Source organism: Peromyscus leucopus, chromosome X (genome assembly GCF_004664715.2).
Source record: "Peromyscus leucopus breed LL Stock chromosome X, UCI_PerLeu_2.1, whole genome shotgun sequence".
Lineage (NCBI taxonomy): Eukaryota > Metazoa > Chordata > Mammalia > Rodentia > Cricetidae > Peromyscus > Peromyscus leucopus.
The window spans coordinates 58,388,835-58,409,900 of record NC_051083.1 but is presented as its reverse complement, the minus strand read 5'-3'; the positions used below and the strand labels follow the sequence as shown (position 1 = coordinate 58,409,900).

Genomic DNA, 21,066 nt, shown 5'->3' with positions numbered 1-21,066 from the left:
GGAACAAAGACCTGTCAAGTTCATGGCCCAAGGGGTCCAAATCCCCTGGGTGTAAAATACAGGGATAGGGTGTGGGGTTGCTGCGCTGAAAGGACCTTACCAAGCTTTTCTTTTTCAGTGGTCACGACTTCCTCACTTGTGGGATTGTTTTTTCCTCCTCTGTGTGTAGGCTTTTATTTCTGCTGGTTGTCAGGAGGCTCAGAGAAAAAGAAAGAATAATAAACACCCCCAATGAGAGTATAAGTAAGCCAACCCTCTGTGCCAAAATATATACCCAGAAGAAGAGAAGAGAGGGTAATGATTAAGTAGAGTGATGATTAATTATTTTTTTCTCTCCTTGGCTGAAAGATAACTGTGAAGGGTAAAGTCATTGTGAAGGAGTCTCTCTATGCCTTTAACTTTGTTTGGAGTGGATTTACCCCCACCCCATCCCATGTCAAGGTTATGTGGCCCCTTGTGGCAGGCTGTTACAGCCAAGCAACAATGGAGAGAGTCTTAAAAGCTTTGAAGCCACAAGAAGTGCGACAAGCCAGCGTTTCCCATGCAGCAGTTCTCGTATGTGGTTGGGCAGAATCTGTCAACTGTTCCTTCGAGTTCTTTAATTGAGTTTGATCAGTTAGTGCTTTGTTGTCCAGTCACCTGGTCAATAGTAAACCTGTGTTTGCACCTAAAAGATGGAATATTTGAAATGCTGAGCCTTGCAGACTTGTGGGCCAGGCTTTTGGGTGTGTCTTCTCTTGAGAGAGTTCATTGAGAGGTTGAGGATATGGAGGTTGTGCCACAGAAATGGAAATTTGAGGACTCTGAAAGGAAAAGGGGGTCTCTTTGGATTGCAGATTTCTTCTTACTGCAAACTGCTTGGTGTAGCATTCCCCGTAAAAGAAAGGCCATTATACAAATGCTAGTTAAGAGGTAGTTTTGTGATGTGTATGGCAAGCTGAAATTGTGCTAAAAAGGATCAGCTAAGTCATATCTGAGTGATTAAGCTTTGTCAGAAAAAAAAATCGATTCAATGAGGCATTTTGGGGAAAGGCATTTTTTTTTCTCCAGTTCTGGGGACTGAATTCCGGTCTTTGCATATACTAGCTACATACATAGGTTCCGGTTTTGGGGAAGAGGCTCTTAATTTGTAGGTGGTTCTGGCTTTGAGCTGCTGGTCTTTCTGCCTTAGCTTTCCAAGTGCTGGTTTATAAGCATGCAAATGTTTTGTAAATTAAGAGGCAAGTAGTGGGTTTTCTTGCTCCCGGGATTTTATGAGACTAAGAGCGGGAAGATACAGCAATCACGCAGGCTCAGATCTTTGCTCATGGGCTGCAGGTCTACAAGCTGTTCTAGGATAGGGAATTCTTGAATATTTGGGCTGATTTTCTATTTCAGAGTCAGTGTAGCTCAAAATGGGATGGGGAGGTATTAAAAACCGCCATGACTAACCCTTGCCTTATTGCTTTTCTTTAAGCTCCACTGGTTTTAAATACTTGGGTAGCTAAAGGCAAACATGGAATTGCTTCTTACTATCTGTAACACAGTAGTGTTTGCTCCCCACACTGCTTCTCCACACTGTGCCAGCTCAGCCACCTTTTTCCAGGATAGGTAGGGTGGATGCAAAACACAGGTGTGCTCTCCTCCCCAGTGAAGGAAAGATGAAAATATCCCACTGGGATTGGATTTGGAGGACTTGGGTTACAGTGGTGGCTTCCCCATTTTGGGATCTGGCACAAACCATTTCAACTATGAAATGTAATTCAAAAATTAAGAAAAAAAATCTTTAAGGAGAGAGAAATGTTGAAGTACCCCAAATTTAGTTAACACTGGATAACGTTATGGTAACGTACCCCAATAGATTTGTACAATATGAAATTGGTGGTGGGCTGGGCATGTAGCTGAGTGATAGAGTGTTTGCCTATCATGTGCAAGGCCCTGCATTCCATCCATCATACTGGAATTTTAAAAAAGCCATTGCCATAATAATGGTGGTAAAAATATCCACCTCATGGGGTAGTTGTGAGACTTAAGGGGATTAATTCTAAAAGTGTTTTGTAAAATGGAAATGACTAAAACAAGTACACTGTTGCTCGTCTATCTTTTGGTGACTAATACATTTCTTGATGAATGTATAATTTTCAGTGAAGTTCAGAAAGGAAATACATAAGCAGCCCTCTGCCTTGTTATCTTGTTGGAAAAGCTCACTCATCTGGGCACAACTTGGTGATGAGTTTTGTATTCATGCACATGGATACATCTTAGCATCTGGAACCTGGCAATAAAAGGCAGGACAATGACTGACACTTAACTAATTTGGGTATTAAATCAAATGGCTAGCATTCTTGCAAACCTTGAGACATGGCACGGTAGCTGTGAAACTCCTCTGTAATTTTCTTTCAGGTTGTTAACCCAGGTGAAACTTGATGTCAGTACTTTATCCCACTGTGTGATTTTTGCGCAGAGCTCTGGATAAGGCCTTAGGCAATAAACATGCTTGACTATTAGTGCGTTAAATGTGGGCTTGTTTGAATACTGTACTGGTTAGTTTTTTGTCAACTTGACCCAGCCAGAGTTTTCTGGGAAGAGGGAAACACAATTGAGGGATTGCCTCCATCAGATTGTCTGTAGGGGTATTTTCTTGATTGTTATATGGAAGGCCCTAGCCTACTGTGGGCAGTGCCACCTCTGGGCAGTTGGTACTGACTGGATGGCGTAAATAAGCAAACCGGAAAGCAGTGTCCTTTCCATTATCCTCTGCTTCAGTTCCTGCCTCCAGGTTCCTGTCCTCAGTGATGGATTGTGACCTGGGAATTGTAAGCAGGAATAAACTGTTTCCTCCCTGGGTTGCTCTGGCCAGTATTTTTATCACAGCAACAGAAAGCAAACCAGGACAAAAACTTCGGTGTACTTAGTTTGGTGTTCAGAGGAAATTGATGTTCCAACGCCTGCCTCCTTTGATGGTGCTTGACCCCTCCCTCAAATGTGATGTATTTAGAATTTTTAGAGCATATGATGATTATAACTTAAACTAATAGAAAATAAAGCACCATCGCTCTGAAAGATGAAGAGTGTATTGTCTGCTTTTCTATGGTCCTTGGCACTCTCTCTCCGTCTCTCTCTCTCTGTGCATACATGTGTGCTGGGGACAGAACACAGGGCTTTGTGCATGCTGGACAAGTCCTCTCCCACTAATCTATATTCCGGTGTCTCTCCTTTTTTGTGTTGACAGTTTTAGTCCTGTTGATGTTACTGAATATTTGCTGAACACCAGGGCTAGGCATTGTTCAGCATAAATGCTTATATGGCCCCAGAAACCCGAGACACTTAATGTAGACTATATATAGTTCATGGACCAAATACCATTCATTCAGTAAATACCTGCGCACATACTATGTTCTAATCTTTGTTCAGATGACTGTTAAATACACAGAGTGAGTCACAGGTGGATATTGACCTCAAGCAGCTCCAAGACATGTGGGGGAGATATGTAGAGGAGAAATTACTGCTGTATAAGGTACTAAAGTTCAGAGCTTTAGAGTTGGATGGTGGGCATGATTGTATGTGACATTAGAGAGAGGGAGAGAGCTCATTTCTTGGTGGAAGACAGAGGGAGCAAAGGAGGAAATAGCATTGGAACTTGGCAGAATTTACAGCACTTTGACTTATTAAGCTGTTTAAATATACCAGTAATTTCTTAATTAAAATTTATTTTTAGATGTTGCACTTTATGGACAGGCTATGCCAAAAGAAATGGCTAGGCGGGAGTGTAGTTTTAGGAAGAGTCACAGAGAGATTAATGAGTGAGCATTCTTACACAAATGTTTGGGACTTTTTTTTTTGACAGGGCCTCATGTAACTCAGGCTCACCTTGAATTACTTCACTATGTATCCCAGGGTGGCCTTGACTTTATTATCTTTGTTAGTGTCTCAAGGGCTGTGATTAGAGGGGTGTGCCACCAAACTTGACTATATTTGTGACATTTAACATGTTTTGCTTTTTTTTTTTGGACAGGATCTTGTTCTGTAGCCCAGGCTTACCTGGAGCAGGCTAATTAGCCCAGGCTGACTTCAAACTTTATAATCTTTTTGCTTCAATTTCCTGAATGCTGGGTATACAGGAATGAGCAACCACACCCAATTTAGGAGTGCAGTATTTGAGATGATACACTCTATATAGCTCAGGCAGACTTTAGGCTCAAAATTCTCCCATCTCAGCTTCCTGAGTGCTGGAATTATAGGCCTGTATCACCTTCCCTGTCTATATTTTTTATATAGCTCAGGATCAATAAATCTTGTCTGTAAAGTATCGTATTATATGTATTTTAGACTTCAAGGCCATGCATTCACTCAAAATTAATTCTCCTATTGTGTGAAAGCAGCCTTAGAGGAAGAGTCCGTGAAACAAGCATTGTAAGAAAACTTACTAACATTGAAATGGGATTTTCTGACACTTTTCACGTGTCACGATATTTTATTCCTTAGAATTTTGTCAGGCATTAAAACTATCACTAGTGGTGGCATATGCACCCAGCACTCAGGAAATAAAGGCAGGAAAACAGAGTTCAAAGCAAACCTGGGACAGAATGGATTGTAGGACATCCTGGGATGTAACAGAGAGATCCTGTGCCTAAAAAAATATCAAAAGAAAACTTCCCTAAAAATGTGAGAACCATTTTTAGTGCTACTGGGGGAGGGTGACATATAAAAATAGTAAGCTGGGCTTCTTTTACCAGTTGCAGTTTGTAGACCTTTGGTAAAGCTATTGAAGTGGACTTTTACTGGTAATCCAGCGAATGTAATTATTGGTAGGCTGGAATGCTATAGCTCCCACTTTCTCTTTCTTTCTTTCTTTCTTTCTTTCTTTCTTTCTTTCTTTCTTTCTTTCTTTCTTTCTTTCTTTCTTTCTTTCTTCCTTTCTTTCTTTTTTTGAGACAGGGTTTCTCTGTGTATCTTTGCGCCTTTTCCTGGTACTCACTTGGTAGCTCAGGCTGGCCTCGAACTCACAGCCTGCCTCTGCCTCCCAAGTGCTGGGATTAAAGGCGTGCGCCACCACTGCCCCTCACATTTTCTAGTAAATAATTTTATTTTGGTATGCTATAAATTATGTCTGCTGTGAATTCAAGGATCCCAGGCTCAAAGGAGACAAGAAGGAAGGATGAAGCTGCTGGAAATGGGCTAATGGGGCTGGAGTATCTATGGGGAAAATCTAAGTCTTACCGTAACCTTCAAGAAGCTGTATCATTCTTAGTTAATGTTTTTCAAATGTTCATTTGCTGGTGGTATTTCCTTTTTCTTTTTTGGTGTGAGCGAGTCTTGCTGTGTAACCCAGGCTAGACTCGAAGTTGTAGCAATCTTCTTGCCACACCCTCCTAAATTCTGAGATTACAGGTATGTACCAAAACACCCACAAAGTCTGTCATTATTGTTTTAGCTAAAGAGAACTCTTTTTTTCTTTTTGCAGTGCTAGACATGAAGTCTAGGGCCTCACACATGCTAGAGACATGCTCTGCTACTGAGCTGTAGTTCCAGTACAATCCAATGTTGTTTGTAGGCTAGACTGAATGAATTATAATCCCTAGGCTACATCATCTAGATTTATTAACCAGCAAGGCTTGGCCTCTTATATGCTAGGGAAAGGGAGTGTGACAGTCTTTAGGGAGAAAGGTTTTCAAAGACTAAAAACTGTTTGGTATTTAGCAAAGGGAGGATTATAGTATAATGGCAAAGGATCCTAGTTGGTTATGATGTGGTTTGTGTCAATAAAAAATGGGGAAGGAGTAGGACTTTTATGTAGCTTTCTCTTTGAAAATTCCATTGTGTATTGTAGTTTAACAGTTTCAGAAAGGGATGATTAGACTAGTTATGGAATTCATGTTTACATCAATTTTCACAAATACTTTAGTGCACAAGGGATTATTTAAACAAAAAGAAAACAAAATTTAGTCTTTCAAAACAAAGGGTAATACTATGCATATATAAAACAGATGTCAGAAAACATACATAACCATTATGCATATGTTGTTTTGGATCCAAAATAGCAGAGCATGCTGGCATACCCGTGATCCCTGCACTCAGAAGTTAGTGTCAGGAAGATCAGGAATTCAAGGTCATCCTCAGCTACACAGTGAGTTTGAGGCTAGCCTGTGATCCATGAGCCCCTGTCTCAGAAAAACAAACAAACAAACAAACAAACAAATAAGCAAGCAAACAAACAAACAAATAAAGGATTCTGGTCTGAGGTGGTGGCATACATACGTAATCCCAGTACTTGTGAGATGGAGGCAGGCATGTAAGGAGCTCAAGGTCATCATCCTTGGCTATGTATAATTTGAGGCCAACCTATGCTACATGAGCTCCTGTCTCAAGAAAAAAAAATCCCAAAGATGTGTTAGTCCTTTCATGTTGCTGTGATAAAATACCCTGACAGAATTAACCTAAGGGGGAAGGGTTTCTTTTAGCTGTGGTATAATCTAGCGTGGTGGGAAGTGAAGGCAGCAGGAACTTGAAGCAGCTGCTCAGATTGCATCCACAGTCAGAAACAGAGACAGACAAATGTGTGCTGCTGCTCAGTTCCTTTTCTCCATCGATACAGTCCGGAATCCCCTGCCATGATTGCTCCTGCCTACAAATAGGATGAGTCTTTCCAAATCACTTCATCAAGATACATCAAGATAACCCACCACAGGCTTGCTGGAAGCCCATCTTCCACTGATTCTAGATTCCGTTAAGTTAAAAATAAACATCGACCATCACAGATGCATTCTGTACCAAAAAGGAACATGAAGTTGATAAATTGGTTATAGTATAATTTGTGTTATTTTGATACCATAGTCTTAATATTTTAAAAGAAAACCACTTTTTTACAGTCTACACTTTTTAATTTTGAGAGTTAATTACTATTTTTTCCTTTGATATACATTTGAAGACAAGAATTTTACATGATACACTCAAGTTACCTCTGGTATCTTTTCAGTTTAGAATCGGCAACTTTCTATGGATATTGTGCCTATCTATGGATTGCTTTCCTGGGAGGATAGGCTGCTTCCAAGCCTGCTATTAGCTACCTGTGTGATCTTGAGTAAACCTTTGACTTTTGAGTGTGGGTTTTCTCATTGATAGAATTAGGGGCCTACTCAGTGATCACGAGGGGTTCTTTTGGATTTAGCATTCTGTTTTTTGGTTACCACTGCTTTACTCAGAAAAAAAAATTTCTGAAATGATTGTATAAAACTCAAGCAAATGTGTCTTGATTCTAGGAGAGTAGGTCACAGGAAAACCAAAACTAATATATCCGTCATGGATAGACAACTTGAATTACACTGGCCTATTTGAGTGTGGACTTGTTGAGTGTTTTTTGGGGGAGATGTCGAGCTGATGTCTTTCAGTTCTGCCCAGAATACCTGGGACTCTCTGCAGAGGTGGGTTTAGTACCATGATACACAGGAGTGTGATATGATGTATGTTCTTACAAGTTCACCTGTCTTTATTTCAGTGATACTTAGTTAATGCCGTTGAGCATGCAGAGTTGTTTTAAACCCCCAGAGTAAATTGATCAGTTTGCTGGTGTGTGATTTAAGACTGCTTTAATAGATGTGAAGCGGGACTCAGTGGGATTTAATGCAGCTGTATTATCATGTTTGTTAGAAAGGCTTCCGAAGATTTGCATTGCAGAGTAGCTGGACTGAGGGTACTGTGGGAACTATGATGGAAAAATGTGACAATTTATGAGAAATAATTTTATTAGGGGTGGAGGAGTATGCTGCGGTAGGGTACCAATGATTTTAGCTTGACTTGCCTATTAAGGAAAGTTTTCCAATCAGGCTTAAGGATGATGAAGGAAAATGACTTTCCAACATAGCCCAAACCATTTGTTTATAGATCTGGCATCTGTTTCTCTAATCAGCACTACAGAATTTTCCTAAAAGCTCATGAGGATCTGGAAAGATACACAGTTTTCCAGGGGAGTACCATGGAAATCTCAAGCTGATTTTTTTTTCTAGTCAGCCAGAGGATCCTTATGAGGCATTACCAGGCTTACATCAAGTCCTAGACCTTGGGCAATGTAAAGGCAGAATTCAATTTAATTCAACAAAGATTTACTAATCACCTAGTGTGTGTTAGTACTGCCCTGGAGATTAGGGATATAGTGGTGAATAAAGCTGCTCTCTTGGACCACACAGTAAATATCTAGTTATCTGCTTATGTCAAGACAGTTTTGAGAAGGGGTATGAAGAAGTTCAGGGTGAGATATCTGTCATATCTTTTGAAGTTGAGATTTGTGGGGGTAAGAAAGGGGAATTTGACGGTGACAATGTGCTATCTACTGGTAAGAGGAAACCAAGGAGGAAGAGTACCTAAGTCAAACAGACCTGTGTTTTACCACTTGGATAGTGACCTTGGTACTGAGCAAGACATTAATCTTTTCTTTTGCTTTTGTTGTTTTGAGACAAAGTCTTACTATGTAGATGAGGCTGGCCATCAACTTTTTTTTTTTTTTGAGACAGGATTTCTCTGTGTAGCTTTGCGCCTTTCCTGGATCTCACTCTGTAGACCAGGCTGGCCTCAAACTCACAGAGATCCGCCTGCCTCTGCCTCCCAAGTGCTGAGATTAAAGGTGTGTCCACCACCGCCTGGCAATCATCAACTTTTAAAATATTTTTTCTTTTTACTTTCTGGTGTGTGTGTGTGTGTGTGTGTGTGTGTGTGTGTGTGTGTGTGTGTGTGATGTAGTTGTGTGCCTATCTACCTTATTTTAAATAATTACTACATTTTAGCTTATTTGGTGTGGAGGTATGACTGTGTGCCCGTATGAACAGGCCACAGAGCACATGTGGATATCAGAGGAGAGTCACAGGAGTCCATTCTCTCCTTCCACCATGTAGGTCCAGAGGACCAAACTCAGCTCATTGGGCTTGGTGGCTGGTGTGTTTATTCATTGGGTTACCCCACTTGCCCTTCACCTTAGTGAAGGCAGCGCCTCTCACTGAACCTGATGCTCACCAATTTTGCTAGGCTGTCTGGCTGATGAGCCTGAGGGGTCCTTCTGTTTCGGTCCCCTCCGTGGTGGTGATACAGATGCACACTGCCACACCTAGACTTTTATGAACTCAGGTCCCCAGGCTTGTGTGACTGGCACTTTAACGACACTGCCATCTCTGTAGCCCCTGGCATCTGTTTATCTTGCTTGAGTTTCTGAAGTGGTGAGGTTGCAGTTATGGGCCACGATGCCCTGCTTCTTTTTCTTCCTCCTGTGCCATACTTCCCTATTTTTTCTCCCTAGAGGCAAGCACTGTCAAAGGTTTGTCTAGCCTATAAAAGATGACTTGATTTCAGTACTTCCTTCAATTTCTGTTGCCCTAGGAGTGCATTCCAGTATAGGCAAATCTTAGCTACTCTGGGACAAGCTTTCTTCAGTATTATGTCTGGAGGAGACCAGACACTGAGGTCCATGCCTGTAATCTCAGCACTTGGGGACTATAAGTTTGAGGCCAACCCAGGCTACATAGCAAGATCCCATCTTCTTCTTATTTTTTTAAAATGCCCCTTGATGAACTATAGACTAAAGAAGCCTGAAAAGCCACTTCTGCCTAAAAGCAAATGGACACCGACCCTGCACAAACAAGGTCAAATAAAAAATTTCAGAATTCTAGTTATTAAAGGCAACAATAATATGAGCTTGTTTGTTGAAGAAAAACTGATGGACTTCTCTAACAGTGGTGTTGTGACTTCCATTACCTCCTCCTTAACTTTAGGGTAGTGTTGAAATGGAAGCTTAGTAGTAATGGTAGCCTTGCTGCATCTGAGCAGGTAAGATAGGATTCTGGCATTCCTATACCCAGAGCCTTGTCATATTTAATCACCTTTGAAGATGACTAGATGAGGTTCATTCACGGGGCTGCTTACTACTGCACCTAACATAGTTGGCTTGCTGGGAACACCTCTTATCTCCACAGGGTTGACATCACAGCTATCTGAGACTTCTGTATCAGTCAGGGCAAGGAAGAACTTGAGCCAAAACATGAAAGAAATAATTGGGAGTTCTAACCTGTATGATATGACATATCATTATTTTAGTTAGGCAGGGAAATGGGGCAGGAAAAATAAATAAAAAGCATTCAGATGGAAATAAGTAATAAAGCCATCTCTACCGTCACAGGACATGATACTGTGAATAGCAGTGGGTCTAAACCTTCCTAATGCTGTGGCCCTTTAATAGTTCTTCCTGTTGTGGTGACCCCCTACTGTAAACGTATTTCATTACTACTTCGTAACTGTAATTTTGCTACTGTTATGAATTGTAATGTAAATATCTAATCTGCGACCCTCATGGGGTTGCGACCCACAGGTTGAGAAACAAATGGTGTATAGCCTGGAGAATTTGTAGAGGATTACTCAAGGTGATAAGTGTAGAAGGGTTGTAGGATGCAAGGTAGTATACAGAAATCAGTTGTGTTTCTCTATGTTGACTGTTCTGAATTTGAACTAAGAAAAATATTATTCACAATAGCACCAAAGGAATAAAATCTGTACAAATGAAAAGTTAAGAAAAATATGACATTCATTTATCTATGAGTGTATGTGTGTGCATATACACAGAGATCAGAGGACAAGATGGATCTCTGCATCCCGAGTGATAGGATTAAAGGCGTGTGTGCCACCACTGTCTGGCCTTTATGTCTATCTAGTGATTGTTCTGTTCTCTGAACCCCAGACAAGTTTATTAGGGTGCCCAATATATCAACCACAGTGGGAAAGTGGGGAGTTAGGAGCAGGGAAAACATAATCAGCATATATTGTATGAAAAAATACTTTTCAATTAAAAAAGACAAAATTTGTTATGATGGCAATATATTCCACCTGATCTATAGATTCAACACTGTCTCTAGCAAATCGCTAGTAGCTTTGTTATAGAAATTCATTGGCATCTTATACAATAGTTCAGGCTGACCCATAATTTATTATGTGGTATAGGCTGGCTTTGAATTTGTGATAATCATCACACGTCAGTCTTCTGGGTGATGGAGGTATGAGCCATCATACCAGACAAAATGCACAAACATTTTAACATTAATATAGAAAGGAAGGGACCCATGTCAGGTAAAACCATCTTGAAAAAGAACTTAATTGGAGAACTTGCCCCACTCAATTTCAAAGCATTTTGTTGAGCTGTGCCCATCAAAAAATGCTTAAGAGGTCAGTGGAGTACAGTATTGGGGGAATAAAACCTCACATTGATGGTCAGTTGAATTTTATCAATGAGTGAAAAGAAGAGGCATCTTGGATCAGCCCAATGGTTATCCACTAAAATACCGTTGGGTCCCAGCCTTTAAACCACACAAAAATGAACTAAAATGGATCAGATACTTAATAGTAAGGACTAGAGCTGTAAAAATCTTGAAAGAGGGCTGGAGAGGTGGCTCAGAGGTTAAGAGCACTGGCTGCTGTTCCAGGGGTCCTGAGTTCAATTCCCAGCAACCACATGGTGGCTCACAACCATCTGTAATGAGATCTGGTGCCCTCTTCTGGCCTGCAGGGGTATGGACAGATAGAAACACTGTATATATAATAAATAAATAAATATTTAAAATATATATATATGCCGGGCGGTGGTGGCGCACGCCTTTAATCCCAGCACTCGGGAGGCAGAGGCAGGCGGATCTTTGTGAGTTCGAGGCCAGCCTGGGCTACCAAGTGAGTTCCAGGAAAGGCGCAAAGCTACACAGAGAAACCCTGTCTCAAAAAAACAAAAACAAAAACAAAAACAAAAAAAAACAAAACAACAACAAAAAAATCTTGAAAGAAAATGATGTTTTAAAACTTTTTGACTTTGAATCAGACAGTGCTTTCTTATTTGTGATGCCAAGTGACAAATGGTAAACTTGGTAAGTTGGAGTTCTACAAGGTAAATTTTGTGGTAGAAATAATTGTATTCAGAAAAAAAGATTGGAGCCCAATTATCCTGTCTAGAACTCCTAGTACACTTCCATAAAAAGGGAAAACTGAAAAGTTATGTTTGAGAACACACACACACACACACACACACACACACACACACACACACGTGTATGTGAATAATGCTTACAATTCAATTTTAAAAATCCAATTAAATGACAAAAGTAGGGGCTGGAAAGATGGCTCAGTGTTTAAGAGCACTGGTTTCTCTTCCAAAGGATCCAGGTTCAATTCCCAGTACCCACATGGCAGCTAAGATCTCTCTGTAACTCCAATTGTAGGAGATCCAACACTCTCATATAGACATACATGCAGACAAAACACCAATGCACTAAAAATAAATTAAAAAAAGAAAAAAAGTGACAAAAATAGCCAAGTATGGTGGTGCACACCTTCACTTCTATCCCTCAGGAAGTTGAGGCAGGAGTGTCAGGAGCTCAAGGTTAGACACATAGTTCATTCAAGGCCACACAAAACAAAAACAAAAACAAAAATAAAAACAAAAATAGGGGCAGGTAAGCTTGAAGGCACCTAACTTCAAGCTTGACTCCTGGATTTCCATCTCTGGGACCCGTTGTGGTGAAAGGAGAGAACAGAGGCCTGTAACTATTCCTCCGGACTCCACATGCGTGCTGCATCATGTATGCACCCACCCACACACATACATACCTACATAAATGTAAAAGTAGAACCAAGCAGTAACAGAGACAAACAGTAAACACATGACCAGTTGAGTTCAGTGAGATGGCTCAGTAGGAGAGGGTGCTTGTTGCCAAGCCTGATGCCCTGCATTCCATTCCTGGAACCCACATAGTGGAAGGAGAGAATCTACTAGTGTGGTTCTTTTGTACCATTAAGCTTGGCTAAAAATCATTCTTCAGGGAAATGCAAGTGAAAACCACAATAAGATCGCACATCTCATCCACTAGGGTGGCTACAATAGCAAGACAAAACATTATTGGAGAATTTGCAACCCTTATTTACTGTTGGTATGCATAGCTAATCTTTGGCAATTCTTCACAAATAGGGAGTTACCCCACAAATGAACAATTCTACTATATTATCTATCTATCTATATCTATCAGAATTACTATTATTTATAATGAGCAAAAGTGGGAAATCACCTAAATGTCCATTAACTGAGAGGTGAATAAATATACAATGAAAAACCATTTATAAAAGACTACGCATTGTTTATGATTCCTTTCCAGAAAGCTGACCTGCTAGAATATTACCAGGCTAATGTTCGCCCAGGGTTGAAGGGTTAAAATGTACTGTGACTGTCCGTGGGTGAGGAGTGTCTTTTTTGAAGCTGTGCAGATTTCTTATTTGCAGTATGATGGTGGTTTTGCAGCTTTGTGAGTATACTAAAACCCACCTAGTTGTGCACTGGGTGAATTTTATGGTCCATAAACAGTAACTTTGTGCTGTGTGTAAAACATACAATGACACCGTGTTTGGAAAAGGAGAAGTGCTTGTCTTATAAACTTAGATATGTCCTTGGTTCTCCCTTGTAGCAAACTTGAAAGGCGGTTTCCAAAGATTCACATCTGTAGCATTGGGTGTCTATCCAGGCAAAAGGAAGCCAAGAGAGAGAATTACTCCTTCTGTAACCAGGAGGAGCTAGAGTCCAATTTGGGACTAGCATGGGATTTCCTGTACTGTACTCTGAAGCAGGTACCTTGCTTCGATCTGTTTGGACACCCTTTGTTGGGGCTGGGGAGTGTGTTTGTTGGAAATGACCCAGTTGGCAGCAAGATACTATATTAGTGGGAAGTTCTCCTTTATTCTTTGCCTGTATCATGGCTGAGATCAGGTGTCTTCCCTGCTGAGCAGTCTCCTGCCACCCTAATTAGCATCTGATGGTGTTTTCTTTCCTTGTTATAGAATGGTAATATATCTTGGTGGTGTGATACCTGCCCTTTTTTGTTACTTCCCTAGGAGTCTAGAAGTAGTTGGTAGGGCAGTTCTAGGCTCCTCCCGTCTCTGCTCATCTGTTGACCTAATGCAAACAGCTGCTTTTTGTGTAGTGTGTAGTATGCACTGGGAAATGTGTGGCATTACTCATGGGTGACAAATTCCCCTCCCCTCCCAACATTATTTTTGTCCTAGGGCGGCTTGGAATTTCTCACAAGTGGCAAGCAGTAGGCCCCCCACTACAGCACCATATTAGGAACTTCAGAAAAGGCAGTTCTTTTGCAAAAGGTTTTCATTAAGGACTTCTCAAGCAGGAGGGCCACACTTAGCTTCCAGCTCTCTTTCCAGAGCCAGGCTGTCGTGGAAATGCCTTTCTCCATGACTGTAAAAATATGTACTATGCATGTGACAGTGGATAGCTGGAGACCAATACTGAATTCACCCATCCCTAATTTGTTAGGTGGAGGAGGACAGTGAGGAACAGTCCGTGGAGGTGCTTTGCAGTTGCCCCTTAAAGTTTTCTCTAGAGTAGAGAAATCAGAAACAGGAGGGTGGTAAGGTGAGTCGCTGCCTAGTGGACATGTTGCATGTCTCTTGGCCTTGAAACACCAGTGTGGCCATCTGCCATTCAGTTGATTTGGTGAGGTCGTCTTCAGAAGTGCCTGCCACTTTTCCAGGCTCTGTGGGATGACTGTGAGTGGTACTAGATGGGGAAAGAAGAGGGAGCAGTGTGCTGATTGGCAGGCAGCTCAGCCAGGGCGTGCACAGTTTCGTTGGTGGAATGGAAGGAGGGAGAAGGCTGGGCTTTCTTGGCATTTTCTTTGCTTTTTCCTTTGTGAAGACCAGATGCTGTTTAACCATTTTCATTCCTTCTCTCGTTTTCTTTTGCCCAGGCTGGTCTCCAGCAAACCTCCCACCTTCACTTTCTAAGTAGCTGGGATGTAAGGACCATTGTATCGGGACCCCCTCTTCTTCTCCCCTCCCCTCCTCCCCATTCCTTTTCGAACAGTGTCTTACTGGGTAGCCCACTCACAACAAACTCATGATCCTCCTGGTATTACAGGCCTATATCACCAATGGGCAGTGTCTTGCCAGAAATAGACTCAGTGCAAAGGGCCTGTGTGACATTTCATTAAACTCCTCCATACTTCAGATGAGGAAACTGATGGCTAAGATATATCTTAGAGCCAGTTATTCACAGAATCAGCACTGAACCTAGTATCCGTCCCATCGTCGTGCTCTGTGCACAGTAGTACACACTAGAAGTGCCCTTCACCAACCTCTGCATGCTGAGCTGCATTTTTATTTTCAGAATCATTTTCACCTTGTGAGAGTCTCGTGGGCACTTCTCCCCAAGAATGCACCTCCAGTGTGTAGTCCTGCATATAACCATACAACTACACATTTTACAGATCTGCTGGAATGGAGTAGGGGAAGGTTCAGTGAGTCTGAAGTTAAAGATGCAGGGTTTTTTTTGGTTGATTTTTGCATGCCAGAACCTGGTGCTATCGAAGATCACGAGAACTTCTCTGACCACTCTCAGTCTGTGAGTGAGTGAGAAGTAATTCTAATACAGTCCAGTTGGAGTTTACATACAACCATGTTTGTCTAGGGTAACAAGGTAAAGTTGTGTGTGTGTGTGTGTGTGTGTGTGTGAGAGAGAGAGAGAGAGAGAGAGAGAGACAGAGAGAGACAGAGAGAGAGAGATATTCTGCATGTGAATCAGAGTGTAAATGACATTTCTGAAGTACTTTATGATACACAAGGTCTTTTCTTTAAGTGATATTTTTATTTATTCTTTGAGAATTTCATACAATAAATTTTGATCTTATTCTTTTCCTCTTCCCCAATTCCTCCTAGGCCCGTTCCACCTCCCTACCTAGCTAACTTCATGTTCTTTGTGAGAAGGTCATTTAATACGCATTCTTCAACTTAATCCGAGAAGGAAGTATTATTACCTGCAGTTCACAAATGAGGAAGCTAATGCTTTGTGAACTTAAGTATGTCTTTAAGATTTCCCTAATCAGATTTGTTGTTGTTGTTTTTGGTTTTTTAGCATCTCCACTGTCTACAAATTGTTAAGGTAACATATATTGCTTGACATGATTGTATTTTTAGATGGACATGTGTCTATACTGATGCCACAGGTGACAGTGATTCATAAAAATAAGGACATCAGGGTGTTAGGATGTAGCTCAGTGGTGGAGCATGTGCCTAGCATGCTTGACTGTGTGTGTGTTATTATCAGCACCACACAAAACATATCTTTCTTTACGGTCTTTTTCAGTTCAGCAGAGTCTCACCTGTGATTTTTATGAGTTAACCAGGCAGGGCATTATGTTGTTGTGAAGGTAAAGTAACCCAGAGCAGACAAAATTTTACTGATGATGAAATTAAAGTTCAGTCATTTGCTCAAAGTTAGTGCAGCCATTTGGACTCTCAACCCTAATTTGGATTCTGTGGCCTTTATTTATTTATTTATTTTTCCTGCTTGGTCACACTGTGTCAGGAGTCAGCAGTTATACCTTGTCGAGTGTGTGACATCTTTCTCTCTGCCCTGTTGTAGCTGCTTGGATTCTCCCAGGTGGCTGCTCAGCTCCGGCCTGCCTTCACACTCAGCCTTCTGTTCCTTAAGCCCAGCCTCCTTCTATCATATCTTTAAGCAGCTTCTGCACTTCTGGTACCCCATCAGGGGCTTATGTTGCCAGCTCCATCTCCCTGCAAGACCCCAGGAGGTGCTTTCAGGCGCCCCCCTTATTGTGCCTTGGTTTGTCTCTCTTTGACAATTCATCAGCCCCACTTCCAACTGTGATTTCAAGTCCTTCAGATCTTTCGTTGCCACGTGACAGGCAGCTTCCATTCAAAGAGCTCATAAATATCGGGGAAGCCATAGAGGTTATTTAGGACTTTCCTCTTACCCATGTGACTTTAATCTGTTCCTGCTTTCTTGGCAGTGGGGGAGTAATTGGCATGGTTTTGGAGAAGCGCCCCATTAGAGGGATTTCCATTGCACTAGGCAGCTTTGTGGTAGCTAGCCTGGCATCATTACTGAAGCAATTGTTGCTTTTGGGTCAGGTCTAACAAGTCCAGCAAGATCTGGCTGATTGAAGCATTCAGTTGCCCACTGGGCGAGGCAGCACTTGCTTGCTTGGTTTTCTCTTCAGGGAGAGTTTTGAGAGAGAGAGAGAGAGAGAGAGAGAGAGAGAGAGAGAGAGAGAGAGAGAGAGAGAGAGAGAGAGAGAGAGAGAGAGGAGAGAGAGAGAGAGAGAGAGAGAGAGAGAGAGAGAGAGGAGAGAGAGAGAGAGAGAGAGAGAGAGAGAGAGAGAGAGAGAGAGAGAGAGAGAGAGAGAGATGGGTGGTGGTCTCACCTTTAAGGAATTAACAATTCTCTTAGAACTGCTGTTGCTAACATGTGGCTCTCCTGTCGGTAGCTCCTGGCTGTTCTGGAGACTTGTGGTCAGTTGTGCCTCTCAAGTTTCTCATGGCTGTGCGTCTGAGTTTATGAGCCAAGCAAGAGTTAATAACATGATGTTTAATTTTTCTTTTTAATTAACATGTAATAACTATTTATGGGCTACAGTGTGATAGTTCATTCCATAGATACAGTACACACTGATCAAATAAGGGTGAGTTTAATTGTCTTACAGTGTCTGATATTTGGAGACATTGAGTAATTTCTCCTAGGTCTTTATAACATGTGTAATAATTTATTGTGAGCTACACTCACCCCAATGTACTTATTTGCCTTTCCATGCATTTTGGTGCCCATTGTCTGATTTTCCTCTATTCTCCTACCCCTCACCCCTTTTCGGTCCTAGTAATTAGTAGCCTTTTCTCTTCAGTTGGAGGTAAACTTTTTAGCTTTCACAGATAAGCAAGAACATGCGGCATTTGTTTTCCTGTGCACGGCTTATTTCATGCAGTATACAGCACCCCAGTTCCATTAATTTTGTCACAAATAATAGCTCTCCTTCTTTTTTTTTTTTGAGACAGAGTTTCTCTGTGTAGCTTTGGTGCCTGTCCTGGATCTCACTCTGTAAACCAGGTTGGCCTCAAACTCAGAGATCTGCCTGGCTCTGCCTCCCCAGTGCTGCGATTAAAGGCGTGCACCACCACCGCCCGGCAGCACTTCTTTTATGGCTAAATCTATCGCATATAATTTTCTAAAAAATTCTGATGCTCAAGAGCCAGATGTGGTGGTGCGTGCCTATAGTTTCAGCACTGGAAAGGCTGAGACAAGAGTATTGTTGTGAATGGGAGGCAATCTGGGCTCCATAGTGAGTTCCAGGCCAGCCAGTGTCTATGTAGTGAGACCCTCTCCTCAAGCATACAAAAATCAAGAAGAAAACTGTTTAATAGAAAATGTGTCATCTTCTTGGCAGAACAGATGAATGTAGCCCTGCTCTGCCCATTGAACCCGGGGAGATTCTTGTTTTCTACTGGTGATGAGAAGCAGGGGTCAGCATGCTATGGCATGTAGCCAAATCTTATGCACCACCCATAATGAATAATATGTACTCTTGTAGAAAACATTTTTTAATGTGTAAGCTCACCCCTTTGATTTTATATCATCAGTGGTGGATATGGCAGATGGCAGAATTAGTTCATTGAGTCAGAGAAACAGCAGCGCTCACAAGACTGAAATAAGTGGGACAGCGCTGATTGGCTGCGGTTGGGTCTGGCAAGGCAGCTCATTCCTTGAATGTGTCTGGCGTTAGCTGGGTTGTGTAGTGAGGTGTGCAAGGAAGTGGTTCTGGAAATAGCCTACTTCCTCACACAGTATGAATGCTTGGTATCCAGAAGGCACTCCTAGGTGTTTTACCATTTGAATGAGCGAAGCGTTGCCCCTAAGCAATGTTTTTCTGGTTCCTACCCTGCGGTAGGACACAGTGCCAGTTCTGATCTAGGAGTTTCACTTTCCCTAGTACCCACTCAAGTCACAGTGGTTCTCTAGTGTAAAACTGTTCTCTTTCCCTCTTTTTGGTTTGGATAAAGTTTCATTATGTGGTTCAGGCTCATTTCAAATTTGCCATCCTCTTGCCTCTCACGATCTGTCTTTGGGTGTTTGGGATCATTTATGAAGGTCCTTTTATGTATGTCTATTTGTTTGGAATTTTAAGCTCTGAGATGAACTGTTCAATTAAGGTTATATAGAAGCAACCTGCAGCCCTGTTCTCAGAAAAAGGCAAGGTTTCAATATTACACTCTCTTTGTCAAAAGCTAAGAGGGGCTCTTTTCTCTCTTTGATAAATTTGGGAACTTCTGGTTCATTAAAGGGGGCAGACAGCAGCTCCCTTTCTAGTTAACAATGATGTAATATATCAAGATGTGAAGGCAATGAGACAGGAACCACAGAAGTCACCACAGGGTACATTGCCCAGGCAGGCTGTTTGCGACTGGCCAGATAATATTTCACCGAGGCTTAGAGAAAAGGAATGCGATGGATAACTTTTCAGTTTCTTCAGTTCCTATTTATTCCTTGTGTTTGATTATATGATTCTTATTTCACTGGAGTTATTTTGGTATGGTTAATAAGGATGTTTTCTTATTTTTATTTATTATTTTATGTACATTGATATTTTGCCTGGAGGTATGTTTGTGTGAGGATGTCAGATCTTGGAGTTACAGACAGTTGTGACCTGTCATGTGGGCGCTGGGAATTGAACCCGGGTCCTCTGGAATAATAGCATGTACTTTTATCCACTGAGCCATTTCTCCAGCCCAAGGGTATTTTCTTGAAGTGTGAATGCTTATGTTATTTCTGGCAACTTTAGCAAAACGGAGCGAGCCAGGCTCTAAAGCTCAGCTTGAGAGAATACTCACAGTTTCTCCTTTGTAAGCATGGCAGAGAGATTAGGAAACTGATTTTAGATGAGGTTCTGGGAGGCCATGGAGTCGAGCCTTCTCCTCAGCGTGAGAGCTGGAGAAGACATCGATTGTTGCCTTGTAGATTTTTTTCCCATCAGTAATTTCTGTACATGGAGAGCACTAGAAACTCTTTTGCTATGGAGATTTCTAACTTTTAAACCTCAAGGTTTTAATTAAGTTTTCTATTTTTGCCATTTTATATACTTATAGGACATTTGGGGTGGAAATAGTTGAAGACATGGTTTTGGCTGAAGTTGAATTTCTTTTTTTTTAAGATTTATGTATTTATTATGTATACAATATTCTGTCTGCATATATTCCTACACCCTAGAAGAGGGCACCAGATCTCATTACAGAAGGTTGTGAGCCACCATGTGGTTGCTGGGAATTGAACTCAGGACCTCTGGAAGAGCTGCTGGTGCTCTTAACCTCTGATCCATCTCTCCAGCCCTGAAGTTGAGTTTCTAATCTTCAATTTCAGCATATTTGCCATCTGGGAAATTAAGCTTTTCAGCAAAGAATGGTCTTGCAGAAATTACGATTTCCTTTGGAGGCATGCAGACTTGGGCTGTGGACTTGCCCGGTGACATTTGGCTAGCAATGTATCTACCTGCCCCCCCACCCTCCCTCTCTCTGTCTCTGTCTCTCACTCTGTGTGTGTGTATGTGTTCACACATGTGCATGTGTGTTTCTGGGTGTGCTAGGTGTCTCCTGTAGTTGTTCTCTTTCAGTTGCTCCCCACCTTGGGTTTTTTGTTTGTTTGTTTTTTGTTTTTGTTTGGAGACAGTGTCTTTCCTTGAACCTGGAGCTCATTTATTTGGATCTAACTCTTCTCTTGCTGTTTTGAGACAGGTAGGCCTGAACCTGGCGAGGATGAGGATGCAGCCTCATGTATTTAGCTAGGCTGCTCCTAGGATCCTTGTGTCTCTGACCTTCCCCTCCCCCAGCACTGTGGGTACAGATGTGTGCCACTATGGCTGGGCTTTACATGGGTGCTGGAGATCCCATGTCAGGTTCTCATGCTTGCATGGCAAGCACTTTACCCACTGAAACACCTCCCTAAGTTTCTTAAAGTCTCAGCTTTCTCAGCTATAACTGGAGACAGCAGAGGCAACTTTGGCCATTGAGTATGTGCATGAGATAATGTAGTTGAGAATAATACACTCCCCCACGTCTCTGCAGTGCTGGGTACTGAATCCAGGACCTTGCACATGATAGGCAAATGCTGAACTATAGCTTTATAGTTAAAAGTTCTTAATAAACTATTTCAGTACTTACATATCTGGTAGTGTTTACGCCATTAGCTTAAATGGGTTGTACTGGTAACTGTAGCAGGAGTTATATGTA

The 21,066-nt window shown here is 41.7% G+C and overlaps 1 protein-coding gene across 2 annotated transcripts in view; it reads left to right on the top strand.

Moving 5' to 3' along the window:
• The window catches only part of Ophn1 (oligophrenin 1), a 359,638-nt gene that overhangs the window by 1,554 nt on the left and 337,018 nt on the right, over positions 1 to 21,066 (top strand). The gene's annotated exons all lie outside the window — the stretch shown is intronic.